This window comes from Hypanus sabinus, chromosome 2 (assembly GCF_030144855.1).
Source record: "Hypanus sabinus isolate sHypSab1 chromosome 2, sHypSab1.hap1, whole genome shotgun sequence".
In the NCBI taxonomy this organism is placed as follows: domain Eukaryota; kingdom Metazoa; phylum Chordata; class Chondrichthyes; order Myliobatiformes; family Dasyatidae; genus Hypanus; species Hypanus sabinus.
In genome coordinates, this window is record NC_082707.1 from 46,395,563 (window position 1) to 46,422,594 (window position 27,032).

Here is a 27,032-nt window from a genome sequence, read left to right on the forward strand (position 1 = left end):
GAGCACCAGCCTGAAGTCAGAGCCACAAAATCCTGGAATCCTGAAGGCACACTTGTCTTCCAGGTCATGTCCTTGAGAGATCAAAAAGTGTTGCATCAGTCTTCACTGGAATGCGCCAGATGTTGAAGGGTGTGAGGGAAGAGAAGTGAGTTCAGTTACTGTTACAAGGGAGAAGGAGCTCAAAAAGCTGGAAGACCTAAAGGTACAGAAGGCATCTGGACCAGGTAAACTGCACCCTTGGGTTCTGAAAGAGGTAGTATCAGAGATTGTGGAGGCATTCGCAATGATCTTTCAAAAGTCATTGGATTCTGGCATGGTGCCAGAAGACTGGAAAATTGCAAATGTTACTCCACTGCTTAAGAAAGGAAGAAGACAGCAGGAAGGAAATTATTGACCAGTTAGCCTGACCTCTGTGGTTGGGAAGATGTTGGAGTCAATTGTTTAGCATGAGATTATGGAGTACTTTGGACACAGTACCAGATTGAACAAAGTCATCATGGTTTTCATAAGGGAAAATTTTGCCTGACAAACCCGTTGGAATTTTTTGAGGAGATTACAAGTAGGAGAGATAAAGGGGATGTAGTGGATGTTGTATATTTGGACTTTCAGAAGGCCTTTGACAAGGTGCCACACATGAGACTGCTTAGCAAGTTAAGAACCTATGGTATTACAGGAAAGTTACTAACATGGTTAGAGTGTGGGCTGATTGGCAGGAGGTAGCAAGTGGGAATAAAAGGATCCCTTTCTCGTTGGCTCCCTGTGACTAGTGGTGTTCCATAGGGGCTCTTGTTGCGACCACTTTTTATACAGTATATCAATGATTTAGATGATGGAATAGATTGTTTTGTTGCCAGGTTTGCAAATGATATGAAATTTGGTGGAGGGGCAGACAGTGTTGAGGAAACAGGTAGGCTACAGAAGGATTTAGACAAATTAGGGGAACTGGCAAGGAAGTGGCAAATGAATACAATTTTGGAAAATGCATAGCCATGCACTTTGGTGGTAGAAATAATTGTGCAGACTATTTCCTAAATCAAGAGAAAATCCAAAATTCTGAGATGCAAAAGGACTGGGAGTCCTTATGCAGTACACCCTAAAGGTTAACTTGCAGGTGAAGTTGTTGGTGAGGAAAGCAAATGCAGTGCTAGCATTCATTTCAAGAAGTTAGAATACAAGAGCAAGGATGAGATGCTGAGGCTTTATAAGGCACTGGTGAGGCCTCACCTTGAGTGTTGTGAACAGTTTTGGGCTCCTCATCTAAGAAAGTATGTACTGGGCATTGGAGAGAGTACAGAGGAGGTTCACAAGTATGATTCTGGGAATGAAAGGTTCATCATATGTGGAACGTTTGATGACTCTGGGTCTGTACTCGATGGAATTTAGAAGGATGATAGCGGGGATCTCATTGAAATCTTTCAAATGTGGAAAGGCCTAGACAGAGTAGATGTGTAAAGGATGATTCCCATGGTAGGGGAGTCTAGGACAAGAGGGTACAGACTCAGGATAGAGGGGCATCTATTTAAAACAGAAATGAGGAGAAATTTCTTTAGCCAGAGGGTGGTGAATTTGTTACCACAGGCAGCTGTGGAGGCCACATTGTTAGGTGTATTTAAGGCAGAGATTGATAGGTTCTTGATTGGACATGGCAACAAAGGTTATGGGGAGAAGGCCAGAGAATGGGGTTGAGAAGTGAAAAGAAGGATCAGCCATGATTGAATGGTGGAGCAGACTCGATGGGCCAAATGGCCTAATTCTGCTCCTATGTCTTGTGGTCTCTGCTGTTTGTCATGTATATAAATGACCTGGATAAAAATGTAGATGTGGGAGTTAATAAGTTTGTAGATGATAATGAGTATGATGGTGTTATGGATAGTGTAGATGTATGACGTAAAACATATAGCTTGGATAGCAAAGGATACAGCGGGATATAGATCAGTTGCAGATATGGGTGGAGAAATGACAGTTTGAGTTTAACCTAGCTAAATGGGAAGGGTTGCACCTTGGTAGGTCAAATTTAAAGAGACAGTACAGTGTTAAAGACAAGCCCCATTAACAGTGCTGAGCAGAGTGATCTTGGGGTCCAAATTCACAGCTCTCAGAAAGTGGCAACACAGGCTGATAGGCTAGTTAAGAAGCCATAGGGCATGCTTGACTTTTTTGGTTGAGATACTGAGTTTAAAGTCAGGAAGTTTTGTTATAAAACTCTATTTTGGCAGCATCTGGAGTATTGCATACAGTTCTGGTTGCCCCTTCATGGAAAGGATGTTGAGGCTTTGGAAAGTGTGCAGAAGAGGTTTACCAGGATGTTGCCTTGGTGAGAGGGCATGAGATATAAGGAGAGTTTGACAACATTGTGTTGTTTCCTCTGGAGTGGTGGAGGCTGAGGGGAGATCTGATACACTTTTAGAAGGTTCTGGGAGGCCTAGATACAGACATGATATTTTACCCAAGATTGAAATGTTTAAAACTGGAGGCATGCATTTAAGGTGAGAGGGGGTATTTCAAAGGGGATGTGAGGGGCAAGTATTTTTTATGCAGAGTGTGGCAGATGTCTGGAAAGCTGTGCCTGCAGTGGAGGTAGATGCAGGTATATTAGAGACTTCTAAGAAACGTTTAGGTAGGCATGTGTCTCAAAAGGTAGCGTCCATTATTAAGGACCCCCAGCACCCAGGGCATGCCCTTTTCTCACTGTTACTGTCAGGTAGGAGGTACAGAAGCTTGAAGGCATACACTCAGTGATTCAGGAACAGCTTCTTCCCCTCTGCCATCCGATTCCTAAATGGACATTGAACCCATGAACACTACCTCACTTTTAAAATATATCTTATTTCTGTTTATTGCACTATTTTTAATCTACTTGATTCATGTATGCTGTAATTGATTTACTATTTGTTTATTATTTTTTTTTCTCTTCTTCTATATTATGTATTGCATTGAACTGCTGCTGCTAAGTTAACAAATTTCATGACACATGCCGGTGATAATAAACGTGATTCTGACTCTGAAGTGAGGAAAGTGAAAGGATATGGACATTGTGTAGGCAGAAGGGATTAGTTTAGCTGTCCATTTGATCACTAATTTAATTGGTTCAGCATAACATTGTGGGCCGAATGGCCTGTTCCTATGTTGTACTGTTCTATATTCTATGTTCATCTTTATTCAAGCACAGCCCCTTTTGGCAAACAAACAAAATGTTGTTTATTAATGGGTTAAGTCAGATTCTGCCACCTACTGGCTTTCAGAACTAAAGAACAAACAATTACTGCAAATGGGTTTCGATTTACTGTCATGCCATTCTTGACCTGACATTCCATTTTACATAAGGACATGAGTATATTAACTTGTTAATATATTAACAAGAATGTTAATTTGTTTTAAGTGAAAAATGCATTATTGACCTGGAATGTTAATTAATAATTTACACTAATCATTTTAAATAGATGTATTTTTAAAAATCTGAATGTATGTTTTCTTAACTCTTGAAGATTTTTTTAAACCTTAATCAGTTTTAAAGTCCCAGTTCAGTAAAGCATTTTTCACTTGAAGTAAGTTAATTTGCAGAGTCTCTCCATGAATGTATCAATAGAAAATGTAATACATTGTAACATTGCTGTTTTTAGCATGGCTACCAAGTCAACCTTTGTAGTCTGCCTTTCCTCTGAGGTATATAACTGACTGGAAACACCACATTGCACTGTGCACTGTTTGAGATGGCAGTGTGACAACAATATTAAAGGTTTGCATTTACTTTGAATTTTTATGATAGTGAACCTTCCCGAGGAGAAACCCCAAAGTAATCTGGGAATGGGAAAATGCACAAAATGGAATGGAGCTGGTTCCCCAACCTTTTCAGAAGTAGGGTTTTAATGAGGATTTTCAGCATTCCTTCTTGGTGCCTCAGAGTTTGGAACAGGGTTATGGCAGTATCTTCTCTGGTGAATGCCAGCAGTTCAAGAAGATCAGCAAAACGATGGTGGACTAACCAGCAGCATTACTATCTCATGAATGAAAAAATCTCAAAGAAAAATAGAGACAAGGAAAGTAAATAGTCATATATATCATATTTCTATAGAATCCTGACAAATTTACAAATTAAGACACTAAGGTAGTATATAAATCATATATACTTTCTCAACCACAAATCCATTTTGATATCATTCAGTTAGGATAACTTTTGACCATCTCATGAGATGCTCAGCCTTATTCTAACTTTTATGATAAAAGATGCTATGTACTTATGCATTAATATCTTGCTTTGTACATTTCATTTATTGTGCAATTTCATTGATCTAAATGGACTAATCCAATTCAGTGTAACCCCTTAAGTGCTCTCCAAGCAGTCTGAATCAACAGCTGACATGTTATGCAAATGTTCAAGTTGTCTTTAATTTTAAAAGTGGAAGAAATAACCACAGTTTTTACTTCCGTTGTTGTTTGCCCTTCTTGTCATTTGGAGCCCTGCATCTAAATTTCATGGGTTCCAAGGCACTTCATACATTCAAGAAATGGAATTGCTCTCAGTCAGATTCACAGGAGATGTTTGTAAAGTTAAGTGAATCCAATCAGTGGCATCTGCCTGAAGAGGAACTCCTTCTGTTGTGAGGAATACTGTGCACAGATATTTGTGCAACACGAGCTCAAATATCTGTGCACATGATGCTACATTCTGTCTGGAAAAAAGAAATGAAAGAAGTTACTTTTCTTAGAATACTTCTGAGAATGTCAACATGTATAAGGTATTCCGCAGACTTGTATCTCTAGCGGGTCTGCGCCAGTGTACTTTTCTGTCTCTAGCCATTTTAGTGTGTCGATGTTCCAGATTTCTCCAATGCGCTAATTTTTCAAGACGATGGACTACCAACTTAGAATTATGACAGTGGTTGGAGATTTCAATTATTGGTCACCTGTAGTGAAGATGACATCTCCTCTTCCAGAGGTAATTCTCCTCTTCCACCTAGGAGCAGAATTAGGCCATTCAGCCCATTGAGTCTGCTCTGCCATTCAAGCATGGCTGGTTTATTATTTCCTCTCAATTTCATTCTCCTGCCTTCTCCCTGTAACATCTGATGCCCTTACTAATCAAGAAGCTCCACTGTAAATGTAACCACTGACTTGCCCTGTCTATGGCAATGAATTCCACAAATTCACCATTCTCTGGTGAAAGAAAATTATCTTGAGCTCTGTTCTAGAGGGACACCTTTTATTCTGAGGCTGTGCCCTCGGTGCTAAATTCTCCCACTACGAGAGACATCCTTTCCACATCCTCTCAACTCAATACAGGCCTTTCAATATTTAGTAGGCTTCAACGTGACCCTCTCTTAGCCTTCTAAGCCACAGTGAGTACAGGCCCAGGCCCATCAAATGCTCCTCATTCCAAGGAAGTAAAATGGGTGGCCACAGTGTGATCTTGCTTTTTCTGGTGAGCAGAGCATAGATGCCCAGTGAAGTGGTCCCCCTCTCTACACCGAGCACCTACATTCCGTCACTCAGTAAAAGTGGGATCTCCCTGTGGCCACCCATTTTAATTCCACTTCACATTCCCATTCTGGCATGTTGGTCCATGGCCTCCTGTACTGTTGTGATGAGGTCATACGCAGGCTGGAGGAGCCACACCTTGTATTCTGTCTGGGTAGCCTCCAACCTGTTGGCATGAACATTGATTTCTCTAACTTCCAGTAATGCCTGCCCTTCACCATTCCCTATTCCTATTTCCCTCTCTCACCTTATCTCCTTACCTGCCCATCACCTCCCTCTGGTGCTCCTCCCCCTTTTCTTTCTTTCATGGCCTTCTGTCCTCTCCTATCAGATTCCCCCTTCTCCAGCCCTGAATCTTTTTTATTAATCAACTTCCCAGCTCTTTACTTCACCCCTCCCCCTTCTCGGTTTCACTTATCGCCTTGTGTTTCTAGCTGCCCTCCCCCACCTTCCAACTCTGACTCCTCATCTTTTTTTCTCAGTCGAGATGAAGGGTCTTGGCTTGAAGCATCAACTATACTCTTTTCCATAGATGCTGCCTGGCCTGTTGAGTTCCTCCAGCATTTTGTGTGTGTTCCATGCTGACAAGCCTACTTTATCACAAGCTCCAAGTACCCCGAAATCTCATCCTTAATAATGGACTCTAAAATCTTACCAACCACTGAGGTCAGTCTACCTGACCAATAATTTCCTGTCGTTTACATTTCAGAGTGGAGTGATGCAGTTTTCTGGTCCTGTGCAACTATTCCTGACTCTAGTGATTCTTGAAAGGTCACTAATGATGCCTCCAGAAGTTCCTCAGCAACCTCTTTCAGAACCCTGGGGGGTAGTTCATCTGGTCCAGGTGACCAATCCACTATCAGACTTTTCAGCTTCCTAAGCATCTTCTTCTTATTAATAGTGACTGCACTCACTTCTGCTCCCCGCCAACTCATTTGTCCTCTCTCTTATAACGCAGGAAGATAACTAACTTGGCCAACCAAAGTCAGCTCAGAACTGACTGAAACAATTACAGAACCATAAAATGTATGGAATAAAGGAATGCTGTGCTGCACATCCTGCTTACACCAGCCAAAAAAAAGTCTGTAGATCACATGACATTGTTCTCAGCCAAATACTTTTTTAAAGGTCACGAGGGAACCATCATCTTCAATATGTCTTTTTATTAGCAAAATGCAGGCTCTCTCTGCTCAAAAACAGTTTTTTCTCGATTGACTCTTTTTCAAATTCCCTTACATATACCCTCTTGTGTTTGACTCCTTCTGTAAGGTAATTGGGTCATTCCTAAATGCATCATTAAAGCCTCTCATAAAGTTATACTCCTAATCTCATAATTACATTTCTCCTTCACCAGTATGATCCTTGTAAATCTTGTTGGCACCATCATTATTTCTGTTACTTCCTTAGTATAACGTGGTGATCAGACATTCAGTATTCTGTGAATGTGCATTACAAGTTCCCACTGCTCCTTTGCACATCCTAACGTACTGCTGTTTTCATAAATCTCAAATGCATTTAAGGCATCAGGAGAAAAGTATTTAACCATTTACCAGGTTGCCCCTATGTGGAAGAAACTACCACATCTGTAACAAAACATCCAAAACACACGCATCTGGAGTAACAAAATGAAGCACCTATAAAGTAATTTGTGATCCTTGTGGATACCACAGATGAATTTATTTATTTAATAACATGACTAGGGGTGCCTCATTTAAGAGAGGTCAACAGGTGTAGCACACAATTCCAAAACGATAGCAATGCTGATTGGCATGATGATCCATCTGCCTGGCCATGCTGCCAGCTCCCTTTCCCACACATAAAACCCTTTAAGAGGATGGCGTCTGGTCACCTTTGGAGATTTGTTCCAGGCACGTGATCATAACTTAAGAGGCCTTGTGGCCTAGAACATCCAAAGAAAAGTTTTGCGGAACCCAGCTTTCTCACCCCTCTTGTTTGAAGTTGTCTTTGGTGTTTTGTGAAAAAATTTACCTTTAAAGGAAAGCTCCCAGCTGGAGGGTTAAATGCATTTATATGCTTCCTTCAATTGTTCTTACGTTAATTTGGTTTCCATACATGTGTTTCTTTGATAAAATGAAATTCATTTTCAGACTATTAAGTGAAATGGTGTGCCTTAATATTTAAAGGACTGATATTATGATGATGCATAATATTTTATATCTGTGCTGCTCAGAATCAAGTTTTTGTGAAGTGGAGAGGGAGCATATTAAAGGGAAGCAAAATTGAAATAAGTTTTGATTTTTCTGCTCTCAAACCCAGCTGATGAAGTGGCTTCCAATTTCTAACTTTTTCATTGAATTAATTTTTTCTCTTTTTTGGAGTTTTGTTTTACTGCATCTACTGTATATTAGAATTTTCTAGGCTCCCAAAAGCATAGCAATAATTTCATCCTGGCTTGAAAAGAAATAACCTTTGGGGAGTTAATACAGTTGCTGCAGATGAGATGGGGAAAGAACAAGATCAGCAATCAAGATACTTAGGAAGAAAGAAAGAACATCCCTCGGTCCTCAACCTGTCTCACCATTTAATCAGAACATGGCCATTTTATATCTGAGCTCTGTCAGATGGCCTTGCTCCCATATTCCTTAACATTTCTGTGCACAGGTTGAAACGATGAATGGTGATCAAAACTACCCTGCAGAGCTAGTGAGGTGTTTAGGAGCTGTTGTTTTTTTTTACTGTTTTCCAAACAAATTCAATGGAGTCTTTGAATTGTTCAATGTTGGAAGAATGTACAGGATTTGAAGTGTGACTGGAGCTGCCATCATTGGAAATGTGTCTCCTTAAGAGGTATATACATTCCACAAATGACTAACTGCACTAGTAGTCTATTATTTCAATCAAATAACTTCAATTATGTATTTAGAATATTTAGTCCTACTCACTATGTGGACGTACTTGGGCAACATACTGAGATATTACTTTATAATGCAGTCCATAATTATGGAAGATGAATGTTAAATCCAATGAATTATAATAAGATGAATTGGAAAACCAGCAGACACAAGAAAACATGAAAATCGCATTTTCCTATGTTATGTGTAAATGCATTAGAATAATCCTTTGTGACAGGGCCTGGAAGGATTCATCTCCTTGCATATTATTTAAAATTGTATTTATAGTAAGTAATAAAATTAGATGTAGTTGACGAGCAAGGTCTCACTGAGAGAGGTGTGTTCTGCTTGGGTGCTTTTCAGTCGGGTGTTATGAAACAAAAGATTTTTTAAAATCATTCCAACCTTAATTGCAAAGTAACATTTTTTTGGCTGGAGCCAGTTAGTTTGTAATGTGAGTATTACCCAAGGAATGACAATATGTCTGCATTTCAAAGTGAATGGAGGAAGTTGCAGCTTGGCCCAGAGCAGTGCGCAGTTCTTGATCTCTGTCCTTCATACCTGCGATGTACATCATCATCGTGCTGTATGTGACGAAAGCAGCTGCAACAACAAAATCCAGGTTTGTCGCATCTTAATTTTCCCTTTTCAAATAGACAAACTTGAACTGAATTTGGTCATGCTTAAAAGTGTTAAATCTGTTTTTCTGGTTGTAGAGTCATTGAGCGTGAAAAAACATTTGCTTTCTGCACTGCATTCACATTAACAGTTGGGCACCCATCCATATTAATCCCAAATTCATTGTCTTGGTCCATAGTCTTCTGGTCATAGTCTTTGCCTAGATACTGAAGTGCTGCCAGTGACTCTGCTTCTGTACTCGCTTTCCAGCATTTTGACAAATTATGACATTAGAAACATAGAAAACCTACAGCACAATACAGGCCCTTTGGCCCTACATGTCCCTACCTTAGAAATTACTAGGCTTACCTATAGCCCTCTAGTTCACTAAGCTCCGGTTACCTATCTAAAAGTCTCTTAAAAGACCCTATCATATCTGCCTCCACCACCATTGTTGGCAGCCCATTCCACGCACTCACCACTCTCTGTGTAAAAAGCTTACCCCTGACATCCCTTCTGTATCTACTCCCCAGCATCTTAAACCTGTGTCCTCTTGTGGCAACCACTTTAGCTCTTGGAAAAAGTCTCTGAAATCACACGATCGATGTCTCTCATCATCTTGTACACCTCTATCTTGTCACCTCCCATCCTCCTTCACTCCAAGGAGAAAAGGCTGAGTTCACTCAACTTGTTTTCATTAGGCGTGTTCCCCAATCCAGGCAACATCCTTGTAAATCTCCTCTGCACCCTTTCAATGGCTTCCACATACTTCCTGTAGTGAGATGACCGGAACTGAGCACAGAACTCCAAGTGGGGTCTGACCAGGGTCCTATACAGCTGCAACATTACTCTCAGCTCCTAAATTCAATCCCACGATTGATGAAGCCCAATGCACTGTATGCCTTCTTCACCAACAGAGTCAACCTGCATAGCGTCTTTCAGTGTCCTCAAGATCCCTCTGATCCTCCACACTGCCAAGAGTCTTACCATTAATACTATATTCTGCCATCATATTTGACCTACCAAAATGAACCACTTCACACTTACCTGGGTTGAACTCCATCTGCCACTTCTCAGCCCAGTTTTGCATCTTATCAATGTCTCGCTGTAACCTCTGACAGCCCTCCACGCTATTCACAACATCTCTAACCTTTGTGTCATCAGCAAACTTACTAACCCATCCCTCCACTTCCTCATCCAGGGCATTTATAAAAATCACTAAGAGTAAGGCTACCAGAACAGATCCCTGAGACACACCACTGGTCACTGACCTCCATACAGAATATTAACCATCTACTACCACCCTTTGTATTCTGTGGGCAAGCCAGTTCTGGATCCACAAAGCAAGGTCCCCTTGGATCTCATGCCTCCTTACGTTCTCTGTAAGCCTTGCATGGGGTACCTTATCAAATACCTTGCTGAAATCCATATACACTAGATCTACTGCTCTTCCTTCATCAACGTGTTTAGGCACACCCTCAAAAAATTCAATCAGGCCTGTAAGGCATGACCTGCCTTTCACAAAGTCATTTTGACTTTTCCTAACCATATTATACCTTTCTAACTTATCTTAAATCCTGCCTCTCAGGATCTTCTCTATCAACTTACCAAACACTGAAGTAAGACTCACTGGTCTGTAATTTCCTAGGCTATCTCTACTCCCTTTCTTGAATAAAGGAACAACATCCGCAAACCTCTAATCCTCTGGAACCTCTCTTGTCCCCGTTGATGATTCAAAGATCATTGCCAGAGGCTCAGCAATCTCCTCCCTCACCTCCCATAGTAGCCTGGGGTACATCTCATTAGTCAGATGATTTCAAATTGCACTTTCATGTAAGATTAGCTCCATTTGATCAAGGCCAAAATTCTGAACCTTAAATCGTAATCCTATTTTCTCAAGTCAATTGCTTTATTTTTTAGATTATCCAAGAAGTTTAGAGTTATAACAACAGAAAATCCTGTCAGGCAACATCTGTAGGGAGAGAAACATATAACAAAATATACTAATTATGATATTGGGCAGTTGATTGTACATTCTTGTAAGATTAGTTCCATTTGATCAAGGCCAAAAGTGTATTCTAAACTTTAAATCATAATCCTTACAGCCATTCTTGGTAATCAGAGGTCATGATTCTACCATATTTGTTCATCTTGGCTTGCTGCTTCAAACTTTAATGTATTTCTTATGAAATTCACCTTAAGTCTCCCTTGGTTGTTAATGGATCAAGAAACCTTTTGCTTCATTTACTCTGTTTTCAGATATGCCCATTTATATTTGCCTTCTAAAGAAATATGTTGCGTTATGTAGCAGGCATTGCTGGCATTCTGCAGGAATTATCTTCTGCACTCGAGCCAGGTCAAGATGGCTAAAGCACCTCGAAAAAGGCAGGAATCTACAGTGTGACGTAAGATGCTGGGAAGCAGATGTTGGAATCTAGAGTAGCAAACAATCTGCTGAAGGAGCTCAATGGGTCAAACAACAGCTGTGAAAGAAAAGGAATTGTTGATGTTTCAATTGCTGATGCAGGTTTTCAACCCGGAAGTTTAATCATTTCTTACACAGATGCTGCTCAACCAGCTGCGTTCTTCCAGCAGATTGTTTCTTGCTTTGGGTGTGATTGAAGGTGCTCATACCAACAGTGATGATTCACATTTATGGAAGCCTTTAACATAGGAGACATGTCCCAAGGCAGAGGTATAACATGGAAACAAAATAAAAGTGCAACCATCTGAACTTGTTTTCTCAGCCATTTCTCTCATTCATACATTTAAATCATGTGGTCTGTTACCCAAGTTGTAGAATCATGGAGTTATGTTGCACAGCAATGGGGCATTTGCCCTTTGAATTTCAATAGTTATTCACCTTTCTCAGTCACCTGTACTCTTGCAGAAATTGCTGCCTAAACGGCAAATAATATGGATCTTCTGAAAGTTCTGTGCAATTAAACTCACTCAACTATTACTTGCCTGTATTGAGATTTATACCTGGGGAATATTTTGGGAACAAGTACAACAGTTCTATTATATTGTGTTATATTTTTATCAAGGCACACACTATACTGACATGACCTTGGAGACAATTTATTCATTATAGTAGCAGTTCTTAAGGATGCTGCTATTTAAAGAGAGAACAACTGATTCTGGCAGAGTCTAGGATCAAAATCCTCTAGAATAGAAGGCCTCCTTCACCTATCCCCTATTATCAGGCGAAGTATTTAAAGGCTGCAGCAAAGAAAACATGTAATCTGTTGAGTGTATAAAATTATGAGAGGCATAATTAGAGTCTTTTTCCTTGCGTGGCAATGTCAAAAACTAAAGGTGAGAGGGAGAATGTTTGAATTAGATTTTCAAGACAAGCAAGAGAGTAGCAAGTGTCAGAAACATGTTGCCGGGGAGGTGATGGAAGCAGATAGACAGGTGAACAGGCAGGGAATGAACGAGAACACCATGAACATGCAAATGGGATTAGTTTCAATCGGCATCGTTGGTCAGCACAGACGTAATGGGCCAGAGACCCTGTTACTGTGTTATGCTGCCTATGTTGAGATGGGTACCTTCCTGGAGGGCCCACAAAGAATGAGGTGGCAGATAAGTTATCTGCATATCATTTATAGCCTGACGCTGCAAGTAAAGATGATTACTGAATAAGTTTGGCATGTGTTGGACAGCACTACTTGCATAGTTGTGGTATACCCGGAGCAAAGAATTTTACCTCAGCAAATTGCGCTTGAAGCTGAGTATAGACTTAGGTTAAAAATATTCCATCAGAAAATGTAGTCTCTTTAAAATGGCTGTCTGGATTTATAAGCAAGAGAAAATCTCCAGATGCTGGAAATCCGAGCAACACACACAAAATGCTGGAGGAACTCAGCAGGCCCGGCAGCATCAGTCAGTCCTGCTGAAGGGGTTTGGGCCGAAACGTCAGCTGTACTTTTATCCGTAGATGCTGCCTGGCCTGCTGAGTTCCTCCAGCATTTTGTGTGTGTTGTCTGGATTTGTATATATATATATTTTTTGAGAATTGCTACATTACCAGTTATTTTTGAAGCAAACATTGGAACACAGCTATCCATTAAGGCTGTTTTAGATGTGTGCATGCGTAATTTACATGTGTGGAAGTGGATTTGCATTTGTGTGGCTGTATGTCGTAACTTCAGCAGGTGAACTTCACACACCTCTCTGTATTTTTGGGAACCTTTAGTCTGAAGGCTGTAGGTGCAACAAGAAAGAAAACATTCAGAGTACACCTTTAATTGTTCTTGGCAATATATGAAGAACTGGCAGGTAAATGATTAATATCTACATTTATTTCATTCATGTGGCTGAAAAGGTTGCATTTATTGTCCATGCACAATTGCTTCTAAATGTTCAACCATGCTGATGAGTTTGGAATCTCTTAAAGGCCACACTGGGTCAGTATGGAAGGATTCCATCCCTAAAGGCCATTAGTGAGGCTGATGAATTTTCTAACAATCTGGTCATTACAGAGAATAGCTTTGATTCCAGATTTATTAACTTGAATTTGGAGATGGGATTTAGTTGTGCCTCAGCATCAGTGGTTCAGAATCTGGCTACTGGTCCATTAACCTAATCTCTGTGTTGGCACCCCAACTCTTCCACCTCCCAGAGTAATGTTGTATAAGCTCAACCTAACAGAATTGGCATTCACTGGAGCTGTTTATTTAAAGGACCAAGTTTGTCATTTCACGTGTTTCTGAAAAAGTTTCTCATTCAGCAGTTCCACCCGATGACACTTACTATATTCCATTATATTTACAGTGAAGAAATAATGGTTACCATTACTTTTTAATTTGCTCAAATATTAACTGCTCATTTTACTCTGTTCTGTACATTTAGTTCTTTGAATTCAGTGCATCTTATTAAGCATTAAAAATACGGCTTTGAGTTTTCATTATAACGATTAAACTAGAATTGTATTTAATATTTATATTTTAAATAAATATTTAAAACTGAGGTATAAGGAAAGCATATCGATTATTAAGCAAAAACATGTTAAAATTTCTCTCATCCTGCTACTGAATTGTCGGTGTGCTTCATGTGTCAAGGCTGTGTTGGAAACTACGATCTTCTTTTTTTGATAATACTTTTTATAAGATATGTACCTTTTAACAAACTTGTGTTTTTCACACTCACTGGCAGAAAGTGGGACATAGAAACATAGAAAACCTACAGCACAATCCAGACCCTTTGGCCCATGAAGTTGTGCTAAACACATCCCTACCTTAGAAATTACTAGACTTACCTACAGCCCTCCATTTTACTAAGCTTCATGTACCTATCTAAAAGCCTCTTAAAAGACCCTGTCGTATCCGCCTCCACCACCGTTGCCGGCAGCGCATTCCATGCACTCACCACTCTCTGTGTAAAAAACTCTCCTCTGTACCTACTCCCCTGCACCTTAAACCTGTGTCTTCTTGTGGCAACCATTTCAGCCCTTGGAAAAAGCCTCTGACTATCCACATGATCAATGCCTCTCATCATCTTATACACCTCTATCAGGTCACCTCTCATCCTCCTTCGCTCCAAGGAGAAAAGGCCGAGTTCACTCAACCTATCCTCATAAGGCATGCTCCCCAATGCAGGTAACAACCTTGTAAATCTCCTCTGCACCCTTTCTACGACTTCCACGTTCTTCCTACAGTGAGGCGACCAAAACTGAGCACAGTACTCCAAGTGCGGTATGATCAGGGCCCTATATAGCTGCAACATTACCTCTGGGCTCCTAAACTCAATCTCACGATTGATGAAGGCCAATGCACCATATGCTTTCTTAACCCCAGAGTCAACCTGCACAGCAGCTTTGAGTGTCCTATGGACTCGGACCCCAAGATCCCTCTGATCCTCCATACTGCCAAGAGTCTTACCATTAATGCTATATTCTGTCATCATATTTGACCTACTAAAATGAACCACTTCACACTTATCTGGGTTGAACTCCATCTGCCCCTTCTCAGCCCAGTTTTGCATCCTATCAACGTCCTGTTGTAACCTCTGACAGCCCTCCATGCTATCCACTGGTATAGCAGCTAAACTAGCCATTTATCAACTTTCTGGTTTTTCATTGGCTAAGTATCAGCACATTACCCACGTGATGTAAATTGTTTAATTCTGTAGCCTATTAATTACTTCATCACTATCGAAGGAATATTTATCTTATGTATAAAAGTGATAGATTTTTCAGAAGTGCCATCTTTTTTCCTTTGTCTTAATTCCCTTCTTACATCATTTCTCAGCTCCTTATTCTGTTTGCTTAGTATTTGTCTGTTTATTTGTGCTCTAAAATAAATGGAAATCCTGGAATTAAGACTGCTCTTTATTCTTGACTCCCGGAAGAACCCCAAGGATCAGAGATTAAACAGAGATCCAGCAGCTGCTTCATAGTTTACCAGTAGGTGGGATTTGAATATCGAGTGTAGCAGCTACTAGAGCAACTAAGCAGGTCACTTGAACACTATGAACTGTGGCCTGAAGCGTTGGAGGGTCAGATCACTAGAAAAGTTTACTAATACATAGCTGTAATTCAGAGTGGTTTGGCAGTGTCAGTATTAGTCAACGTGACCGAGTGCACTTCATTACCACTTTGTAAAGGATTGAGAAGAGAGAGAGGTGTGAGTGATAGTGGATGTAGATTGAGTGAATGAGTTACTGATGACTTTTGCTTGCTGCAAAACGCCAGGTTTCCCATGCATGACTATTACACGGCATAAATTGAATCATTACAAACTAATTAGCAGGGTTAGCATCAAGTCATCGTCATCGCGTATCTACCCTTCATGCGCCAATGTGCATGTATCACACTGCCAAACTTGTTGAATAGTATGAGATATGCTAAAAGTGTGCGTAACACTTTTTGTGATTTAAATAAAAAAACAAATCAGAACATTTAATGGCAAAAAGAAGAAATGGAGTCTCCTGGTTTAGCTATTGATCAGTTTATTATTGTTAAGTAGCTTGCTGTTCCATGGGGAAAGAATGTGTCTAACAATGACTGCAGGTTTTCATGAAACAGTACAGATGTACTGGTTTAGATTTTACCAATCTGACCAATGGAAAGCAGTCTCCAATTCCATTATAGAGATGAAATTGGCAACCAGCTTTTGAAAGTTTTGCACTAGTTTAGATCTTTTCTGCTTTTTTGCTTTGCTTTTGGCTGAGAAAAGTATTTTGATATAGAAGCTACTATCAAAATAAGCTTATTTTGCAATATTACTCAATTAAAGGAAATAACAAATAATACACTGGATCAGGCAGGAAGCACAAATTCACCAACAGTTAGTAATTATGTAAATTGCTGCTCCCGGCAAGAAATGTGTTCAGTAATATCCTCATTTATTAATAAATTTGCATTAATGTTCATTTGGTCTTCCAAAATTGCTCTGTGTGATTCCTCTTAGTTCCCCATAAAATGCTGTTTGCACATTGCACATTGTTTCTGGGTTTTGTTAATAAAATAAGAGGGAAAGCATTGTACAAGTACAAGATTAGTTGTTGGAGCTGGAGTGACAAATTGACATTTTGATGGTCTCCTTTTCATTTTTCCAGTATTGAGGATGAGTTTACAGTGTAGAAGGAACGGTAGAGAAACTAGGAAAGGCACAGCAATATGAGGTTAACTAGGCAGATCAATCGTGACTCCCAAAGAGCAGATGGCAGCCTCATGATCTTATTTGCATTCTTGTGTGTTACTGCCTTTGAGACTCTAGGAGGTTTAAAAAAAAATTGAGGGTGGTGTCAAGGACAGGCAAGAGAAAGGTTAGTTAACAGTAGAAGAATGCATATAAGTTATTCATTAAGACATTTGGGAATTGCAAGCTTTTAACATGTAGAAGTGGTATTAAGATTTTGCATCTGAAAAATCATGGGAATGTAAATCTTACACCTAAGAACCTCCACCTCTTAGTCGCCGGTGGGTGAAGATTCAGCTAAAGGAGCAAATAGGTCTAATTTATTTTATGGCAAACCTATATATACTTCCTGTTAATGAACTAGACAGAACAGTACAGCAGTTGTAAAAGATTTTAGGCCACATTCGAAATATTGTGTTCATTTTGGTCACTGCTAATCAGAAAAATACCTTTTAGATGGAAAGAGTGCAGAGGAGATTTTTGACAATGCTGCTGTCAACTGAGGGACAGAGTTAGAGGGAGAGGCTGCACAGGTCAGCACATTATTCATTGGCGATTATAAGAATAGTGATCATTTAGAGGTTTTTTTTAATCATGAGGAGCATAGATGATCTTTTTCCCAAGGATGGGGACTGAAAAACTAGAGGAGAAAGATTTAAGGTGAGAGGGGAAAGATTTAATGTGAACTTGAAGAGCAACTTCTTTTTTTGCCAGGAGATGGTCAGTATGTGGTATGAAGGAAATGTTTGTGGCTGGTACATTAACAACATTTATAAGGAGCACAGACAGATAGATGGATAGGAAAAATTTTGGAGATATTGAATTGACTTTATTAATTACATTCTTCACATACACGAGGAGTAAAAATCTTTACATTACGTCTCTGTCTCAATGTGCAATGTGCAATTTATAGGAATTTGTAATAAATAGTATATACAACAGGACAGTCAGTATAACATAGAAATACAATTAATCAGTCTGATGGTCTGGTGGAAGAAGCTGCGCCAGAGACTGTGGTCCTGGCTTTTACGCTGCAGTACCATTTCCCAGATGGTAGCAGCTGGAACAGTTTGTGGTTGGGGTGACTCGGGTCCTCAATGATCCTTTGGGCCCTTTTCACACACCTGTCTTTGTAAATGTCCTGAATAGTGGGAAGTTCACATCTACGGAGGCACTGGGCTGTCTGCACCATTATCCACAGAGTCCTGAGATTGAGGGAGGTACAGTTCCCATATCAGGCAGTGATGCAGCCAGTCAGGATGCTCCCAATTGTGCCCCTGTAGAAAGTTCTTAGGATATGGGGCTCATACCAAACTTCTTCAATCATCTGAGGCGCTATTGTGCTTTTTTCATCATGCAGTTAGTAGGTACAGACCACATGAGATCCTTGGTGATGTTTATGCCAAGGAATTTAAAGCTGTTTACCCTCTCAACCCCAGACCCATTGATGTTAATAGGGGTTAGCTTGTCTCCATTTCCCCCTGTAGTCCACAACCAACTCCTTTGTTTTTGTGACATTGAGGGAGTGGTTGTTTTCTGTGTCAGGGTGATAACTTTTTCGCTGTAGACCTCCTGGTTATTGTTTGAGATGAGGCCAATCAATGTAGTGTCATAAGCAAATTAAATTAATAGATTGGAGCTGTGGGTGGCTACACAGTCATGGGTATACAAAGAGGAAAAGAGGGGGCTTAGAACATAGCCCTGAGGGGCACCTGTGTTTAGGGTCAGAGAGGCAGAGGTGAGGGAGCCCACTCTTATCATCTGCCGGAGATCTAACAGGAAATCCAGGATCCAACTGCACAAGGCAGGGTGAAGGCCGAGGTGTTTGAGCTTCTTGTCAAGTCTGGAGGGAATATGTGGGCAAATGTGACCAGGTAAGAAGGAATCTTGGTCAGTTGGGCCAAAAGCCTATGTCTGTGCTCTGTGACTCTTAACTAAGGAGATCAACTGATTTACTAATCAAATTTTGTATCTTTTGTCTATTTTCCTGCATTACACCCTGGAACTGGGCACTGTGTTGTATATTTCTCCAGAACTAATTGGATGAACTTTAATATACTTTAAACAGCAAAACTTCACAACTGAACAACATGAAACTGCAGCAATTGTAAAAAGAGATTCAGCTATTTGGAACAAAATTTGTTTTCTGAAATTATTTTCCATTTGTCATAATGTCTTTGCCAAGGCACATAATAATCATCATGCATTAAAACTACCATATAGGAAATGATTCTTTCAAATGATTCAATGAAATTAATAGCTTTTGGAAAAAAAAAGCAATGAACATAATCATAGAAAACCTACAGCACAGTACAGGCCCTTTGGCCCACAAAGCTGTGCCCAACATGTCCTTACCTGAGAAATTACCCAGGGTTACCCATAGCCCTCTATTTTTCTGAGCTCCATGTACCTGTCCAGGAGTCTCTTAAAAGACCCTGTCGTATCCGTCTCCACCATCGTCACTGGCAGCCCATTCCACTCACCCACCACTCTCGGCATAAAAAACTTAACACTGATATCTCCTCTATACCTACTTCTAAGCACCTTAAAATTATGCCCCCTCGTGCTAGCCCTCTGAAAGGCCCTGGGGAAAAGCCTCTGACTATTCACACGACCGATGCCTCTTATCATCTTATACACCTCTATCAGGTCACCTCTCATCCTCCGTCGCTCCGAGGAGAAAAGGCCGAGTTCACTCAACCTGTTCTCATAAGGCATGCTCCCCAATCGAGGCAACATCCTTGTAAATCTCGTCTGCACCCTTTCTATGGTTTCCACATCCTTCCTATAGTGAGGTGACCAGAACTGAGCACAGTACTCCAAGAGAGGTCTGACCAGGATCCTATATAGCTGCAACATTATCTCTTGGCTCCTAAACTCAATCCCACGATTAATGAAGGCCAATGCACCGTATACCTTCTTCAACCTGTGCAGCAGCTTTGAATGTCCTGAGGACTCGGACCCCAAGATCCCTCTGATCCTCCACACTGCCAAGAGTCTTACCATTAATGCTATATTCTGCCATCATACTTGACCTACCAAAATGAACCATCTCACACTTATCTGTATGGAACTCCATCTGCCACTTCTCAGCCCAGTTTTGCATCCTACCAATGTCCTGCTGTAATCTCTGACAGCCCTCCACACTATCCACAGCACCTCCAACCTTTGTGTCTTCGGTAAATTTACTAACCCATCCCTCCACTTCCTCATCCAGGTCATTTATAAAAATCACAAAGAGTACAGGGTCCCAGAACAGATCCCTGAGGCACCCCACTGGTCACTGACCTCCATGCAGAATATGACCCATCTACAGCCACTCTTTGCCTTCTGTGAGCAAGCCAGTTCTGGTTCCACAAAGCAATGCCCTCTTAGATCCCATGCCTCCTTACTTTCTCAATAAGCCTTGCTGAAATCCATATACACTACTGATCTACCTTCATCAATGTGTTTAGTCACATCCTCATGAGATTATTATTGATTCATTCCAATTAGAATTATCACCTTATGATAATCTTACTTGTACAATGTGATTTGCTTTGACTTGAGGTATCCAGCACAGCAACGTTTCCCATGTGGTGTTTGCTGACAATGGAAACATTGAATGTGTAGTGCCTTTGGTGAGAGAAGGGCTCTTCTGTGACATCATTCCTGTGATCTTCCTGTAGTTACAAAATGCATGCACAAGATGAACTTGTTCAGGTTTGCCTGAAGAAGGGCTATTGCCTGCCATTAAATTGGATTACTCTGCCTATAAAATGAATTTCATTGTGGTTTGAAGATATATTCGATGAAGATAAAGGAAGATTCTTTTCCAGGTGAGGCCTTTCAGCTCCCGTGGCTACAGGAACCATCTTGAAGAAGGATGCTTTAGCTCCTCTCCTTCTGGTAAAGTGGAGGCATGTTTAGTCACAGCGGCCTCTCCAGGTCTAACAAGTGGTGCATATGTGAGTCTTACACATTTTTCTTGCAGCTGCAAGACCCAGGTAATGCAAAATACTGCGAGTCCAGTTCATTGGTTTCATTGGTAAGACCAGCAGTGGGGGTGCTGCTGGGCCTCAGTTGTTGCATGGACCATGCCCCTCATGCCATTGTGTTGCCTGTTACACCACAGTGCCAGAGCCAGAGTGGGAGAGAACAGTGGAATGGTGGTGCTGGGTTGAGGGCTAGCTGTCCTGTTGATGCTGCTCTCCAGTGTTTGCTCCCTGGAAGGTGAACTGGATTGCCTTCATCTGCGGCTGACCCAAAGCGAAATAGTAACTGCTACATGCTTGTTCTTGAGAACCATGGCTCCAGGACAACATTCCATTCAGCATTAGTCTTCAGGCCATGTTACTCACAGACTTGAGCTGATACTATTTTGTGACCATATGTACTACTGTTGTTTGTGATGGTATGCAATGTATTTTGTACAATAACATCAGAAAAACAGTTTTGTTTAGCTGTATATATGCGTATAATTGAATGGCAAATAAACTTGAAATTCAACTCCTTGCCTATGGGGTTGAAAGCTTGCTGAATATCTTTCATAAGTAGATGTTTTAGAGTGCAGACTCTGTTAGACTGATATTCAAATTTGCAGGTCACCTTTAACAACCGGTGTTATATACATCTTTACAAAGAGGGAATGAATCTAAATGTGGGCATGTCCAGATTTCCATTGCTCCAGCATGGGGCAGAAGAAACTTAGTAAAAGGCAAAATGTCAATTAACTGTCCGATCTTTGTTTTATTACAAAATGGTGTTAGAAAATTTGGAACAACTGAAATCACAAAGGAACCAACCGTTCAAACCATTAAAATTTTTGTGCAAGCATTTACATTTCTTCTTCTGTAAAATATATTCATTTGTTTCTCAGTCTCTGCCATCTCTGGCAAGGCTAGCAATGCCCATCCCTCTCTGTCCTTGGGAAATAATGGTGAGGTCTATTCCTGAACCATTGTTGTGCTTCTTATGAAGCTAGTCCCACAGTGAATTAGAGCCAGTAGAAGTTCAAGTGATGTGTTGTCTAATGGCGGGCATTCCCACACATCTGCTGTCCGCTGCCTTGCTGATGTTTGAGTTATCAGTTGAACATGCAATTTAAATGCAATGCATTTTGGAGGGTATGCACTGCTGCCACTGTGTCCCACTAATGGAGAGTAGGGATATGTAGGCTGATGGATAGAGTACTAATCAAGCAAGTTGCTTTGTTGAAAGTGGTGTTAAGTTGGCTGAGAGTTGTTACAGCCACAGTCTTTTAGGCCCACGGAGAATATTTAATCTTACTTCTGACTTGTGCATTGCAGATATTGTAAAGCCTTTGGATGTCAATGGTTGTATCCCTTGCCTGGATAAATCTCATGGAGTCTTTGAGCACTACAGTACAGATAAAGGCCCATTTGCCCATCTGGTCCATGCTGATCTGTTTCCCTGCCTTGTCTCATCTACCCACACTGGGAGTCCTCCATAGCTCTGTCACCCATGTGCCTATGCAAACTCCTCTTAAATGTTGCAATTGAACCCACGTGCATCTTCTAGTTGTTGCTCATTCCACACTCACACCATCTTCTGAGTGAAAAAGTTCCTGCTCAGGTTCCCCTTAAATATTTCACCTTTCACCCTAAATCTATGATCTTTAGTCCTAGCTTCATCCAAACCCAGAAGAAAAAAATCCTGCATGGATTTGCTCTATCTAGATGGGTAAGATGGCGCCACATGGCTGCATCTTCGGGATCATTTGGTCAAACAGCTTAAATTCCTCTCTTTAATGCCTCCTTTTTTTTGTCCTTTTCAAGGTGGCCGGGGTTCTATCGAAGTTCCGATCTGTATGGCGGATGAGTTCATGCTTCTGGAGCTCATCAGTCAGCCGTTTTCCAACATTCCCCAGACACGGCTTGGAAGATGAAACCCCCGGGGTTTGGCGTGCAAATGAGCAATGCTAGGCTGGTGTTGCCAACTGAGAGAACAAACATCAGGATTTTGCTGCGGCAGATGTACAGGTGGTGGTCTTTGTAGTTGAGCGATCCCCCTCTCTCCCCCACCTCCTTCTCTCCCCCACCTCCCTCTCTCCCCCACCTCCCTCTCTCCCCACCTCCCTCTCTCCCCCACCTCCCTCTCTCCCCACCTCCCTCTCTCCCCCACCTCCCTCTCTCCCCACCTCCCTCTCTCCCCCCTCCCTCTTTCTTCCTCCCCCTCTCCCACCTCTCCCCCCAACCCTGCTCCAGATTCTGGAGCTGGAGAATCTAGGAATAAAAAGTGACACGGCAGACTGTATCACCGCGACAGTGACTGCTCGTCTCCCCTTGACTGTGAAATGAGTGACAACTCTCTGTCCCTTGTTAGTGAGTGAGTGAGCGAGGGAGAGACTGAGACAGATTCAGAGACATGTCGGACTGTTGGGTAAACAATAGTTTTTGTTGACTGCAGATCAGTGTCTCTCTTTGGGTACTTTGCTGTTGCATGGTGGGTGGAGGGCACTGACAATTTTTTGCTTATACGGAGGAGGGGGGTTGGTGCGTTGATGTTTCTACTTGCACAGGGAAGGGAGGGATTTCGGGTTCTAACATTTTCCTGTCGTTCATTCTTTCAGGGTTCTATTTTCATGGATGGCTTTGAAGACTAAGTATTTCAGATAATATACTGTATACATTCTCTCATAATAAACTGAACTATTTGAGCCATTTGGACTTTTTCCCTCATGAAATTGTATACAACTTTACGATCTCCACTTATTCTCCTTTATTCTGGGAGTCCTAACCTATTCAACCATTCCCTATAACTCAGGCCTCAGGTACTGGTAACATCCTTGTAAATTTTCTTTGTACTCTTTCAAGATTATTAATGATTTTCCTGAAGGTGGGGGCCTAGAAACGTACACAATACTCCAAATTCGGCCTCAACAATATCCTGTGCAACTTCAATTTGAACTTCTGCACTGAAGTCACGGATTTACATACGAAGGCCAATGTACCCAAAGCTCTCTTTACAACCATTATCTACCTGTGATGCCACTTTCAAGGAATTATGAATTTGTATCCCCAGATCCCTTTGTTCTACTGCTCACCTCAGTGCCCTACCATTTACTGGGTAAGTCCTACCTTGGTTTTCCTGCCAGGGTACAGCACCTCACGCTTGTTTGCATTAAATTCCATCTGCCATTCTTCAGCCCATTTTTTTCCAGCTGTTCCATGTTATGCTGCAAGCTTTGATAGCCCACTACATCCTAAATTTGTGTCATTTGAAAATTTGCTCATCCAGTTTACCTCATTATCATTTAAATTATTAATATAGATAATAAACAACAATGGACCCATTACCTGCGGCACACTACTAGTCACAGGCCTCCAATCAGTGAGGCAACCACCTATTCCCACTTTCTGTCTTCTCCCCCTAACCCAGTGCTAAATCCAATTTACCACTTCATCCTGAATGGCAAAGAGCTTCTGGACCAGCCTCTCATGTGGGTCTTTGTCAAAGCCCTTGCTAAGGTCCACGTAGATAATGTCCACCACCTTTCCTTCATCAGGTTCAGATTCACATTTTTTTATATTGTAACGTAGAATGAAGTGTGACCTTGCACTAACAACCAACATGCCCAGGGAATGTGATGGGGACAGCCTGCAAAGTGTCACCACACATTTTGGTGTCAACATGGTGTTACAAGTATTAGCCCTCGACAGTGATCAGTTAGGCACAGAGGAAATCTGTATTTACCTTTATTGTCTAAAGTAACAAGCATGTGAAATTACCCATTTGTGTCTGTGCAACAGCATATCGATTAAATGAAAACATGCACGTGAGAGATGGCTTTAACAGGAGTATTCACATTGCAACAGGAGAGAGAGAGATAGAGAACAATTCACATGCATAGACAACAGCGCCTGTGCAGACAACAGGTCAATACATATTGCTAAGGGGAGGGGGGGGGGGTCATTGCTCTAAAAGAAACAAATCCATACATTACACTTCATCATTACATTAATGCAACATAAAACTGTATAAGTATAAAACATTCAATTTCCCTTTCAGAACCCATATCCAAATACACATGCTGTCACAATAACAGTCCATGTCTAACTTCACAGTTCTAAAGGTTCATTCTTTTGGGTGGTGCTCCATTTCTTTCAGACTAGTGCCTCTGGACCTGTGAAGTGGTATGAGGTTTGACAGGTGTCTTGTCAATGATAACAATCTCATTGCACTTCTGGACCTGTGGACTGGCATCAGGTTTGTTAGGTGTCTTGTCTAAGACAACGTTCACGGTTTCCGGTGTCGCATTGCTGTCAGTGACATGATCATCGCTAAATCCAATGACTGTAATGTGTCCATTTTGTTGGATGCAATCAACTCGGGTGTGCCAATTGGTTGAGCATCCGGTATCTGGTCCACATGACTTCTCGTGTCTGGTCTCCAAAATTGACTGTGTACATCAGTGGTCCAGTCCTTGTAGCTATCCTACCGGATGTCCACTTGTCTGCTCTGTAATCAGACACTAGGACTCCTTGTCAAATCTTGATGCTCCTTTCTGCTTCACTTGGCAACTGGCTGAACTGTTTATTCTGCACTTCCCTCCATAGATCTGGTTTCAGGAGGTCTGTGCGAGATCTCAGATTGCTGCTCATGAACAGCATTACTGGTGTTTAATTTGTCATTGCATGAACACAGTTCTGATACACAAAAATGAAATTGTCCACCTTGTAGAGAAATGTCCTCCTTGTCTATCATTTTAAGAGGTCTTAGAGGTCTTCTCTAATGGTACCTTAGAAAACAGTCTATTGTAGTCAGTTTCTGAAAATATAAACAAGGCTGACCCTGTATCCATATCCATTTTCAGTTTTACACCTGACATATCGATTGTGACCTATATAATTTTATGATCTGCTTCAGTAATACTATGCCGTTCTAGGCATGACATTTCACCGTTGTCAGACTCTATGTAGTCTAGATTCTGTTTTATATTTGGTAAATTAATGCATTTGCTTAGTTTTGTTGGTTGTGCTTTTTGTCTACCTTGTCTACTCTCTAAGTAACCTTGTCTGTGACACTTTCAGCAGCCTTGTTCTTTCAACCACCAGTCAGTTGCATCATCAATAACATCTTTGGCTTTTTACACCTTTCAGGGACATGGTGTGTGTTTCACGTTCTAACTTCCTTTTCTGTAGCTCTGCTGCATCCTTTGCTGCAGTCTCTAATGGCATTGCAATGACCAATGCCTGTTCTAAGATTAGGTCTCTTTCAGACGGTAGCCTTTTTTGAGTGCTTTGACTATGCATACCACATACAATTATTTCCCCTGATGCATCAGAAAGCCCATCTCTGAAGTCACAGTCCTGGAAAAGCTTGCAGAGTTCTGCAATGTATTGAAAAATGCTTTCAGCCTTTAACTGGTTCCTTTTGTAATATTTGAATCTCTCAGCTACTGCTAGTAGTTAAAGGCTCAAGTGATTTTTTGTAAAATTGTAACAATTTCATTGAAAGTCTTGCTGGCTTTTCAGGGGTTACTAAGTTGCACAAGAGACTGTACATTCTTGGGCCCATTAAGCCAAGAGGTGCAAGGGCTTTCTTTTCCTCCTCCACATTGTTCGCATTACAATACAGTTCAAACCTCCACCATACAGAGCACCTCCACTCAAGAACTAAAGTCATCCCAATGTCAGGCAGTGCTTGCAATTGGCATAAATTGGAGACCAAACTGCAAGTCATCGACTTGGTCACTGAAGCATTCTTGAGGATTAACCTTATGCTCAGTATCTGCAAAGGTAAATTCCTATACCAACTTATCCTTACTATTCAATGCTACTGTGGTGAACTACATATACCTGTCTGGACACGCCCCCCCCCCCCCCCCCCCCCGCTGACTGCTCCTGTGGCTCCTCCCACGGACCCTGGTTTAAAGGCGATTGGAGCCTGGGCCCTGCCCTCAGTCTCCAGGATGTAGTATGGTGGTCAATTGCTGCTTGTTCTTTCTTCCAGCCAGTAAAAGCCTATATCTCGCCTCAGGTCTCGGAAAGTTATTAATGGTGCATCAGATACCATTATGGAAAATGTGACCTCTTCCCGAATCTCGGGTTCCACCTCTTGGTGAAGGCAGACATCAGTGTACCAGCACAAGATTCAGGTCAATTGAAAAAGAACTTTTTAAAGATCAAGACTTACAGCTTTACATGGAGCTCATGAACTTCTGGGTGGCTTGGACAGGTACAGCTTCAAAAACATTCAACAAACTCTACACTAACAAGGACAAAATAGAGCAATTAAGTAATTACTTAATTACTATTAAGTAATAGGTCCTTTCCACTGCTTCTCTACCTCCAGCACAATATAGCTTTCCACACACCATCTACCAGGTGAGCAGTAATAAATCATTGAGTTTTCTTCAACAAGGCTTCCCAGAGCACTAACCTCTACCTCCAAGAACTTTAATTATAGCAGCACATAAAAGTGCTACCATCTGTGGGTA

General features: G+C 41.2%; 1 protein-coding gene across 1 annotated transcript in view; it reads left to right on the forward strand.

Moving 5' to 3' along the window:
- The window catches only part of xxylt1 (xyloside xylosyltransferase 1), a 199,171-nt gene extending 175,922 nt beyond the window's left edge, over positions 1 to 23,249 (forward strand). Inside the window, exons 5-6 of the transcript XR_009507055.1 lie at positions 22,369 to 22,572; positions 23,163 to 23,249. The gene's annotated coding sequence lies outside the window, so the exon portion shown is untranslated. The remainder of the gene's footprint in view (positions 1 to 22,368; positions 22,573 to 23,162) is intronic.
- Positions 23,250 to 27,032: the final 3,783 nt, after the last annotated feature.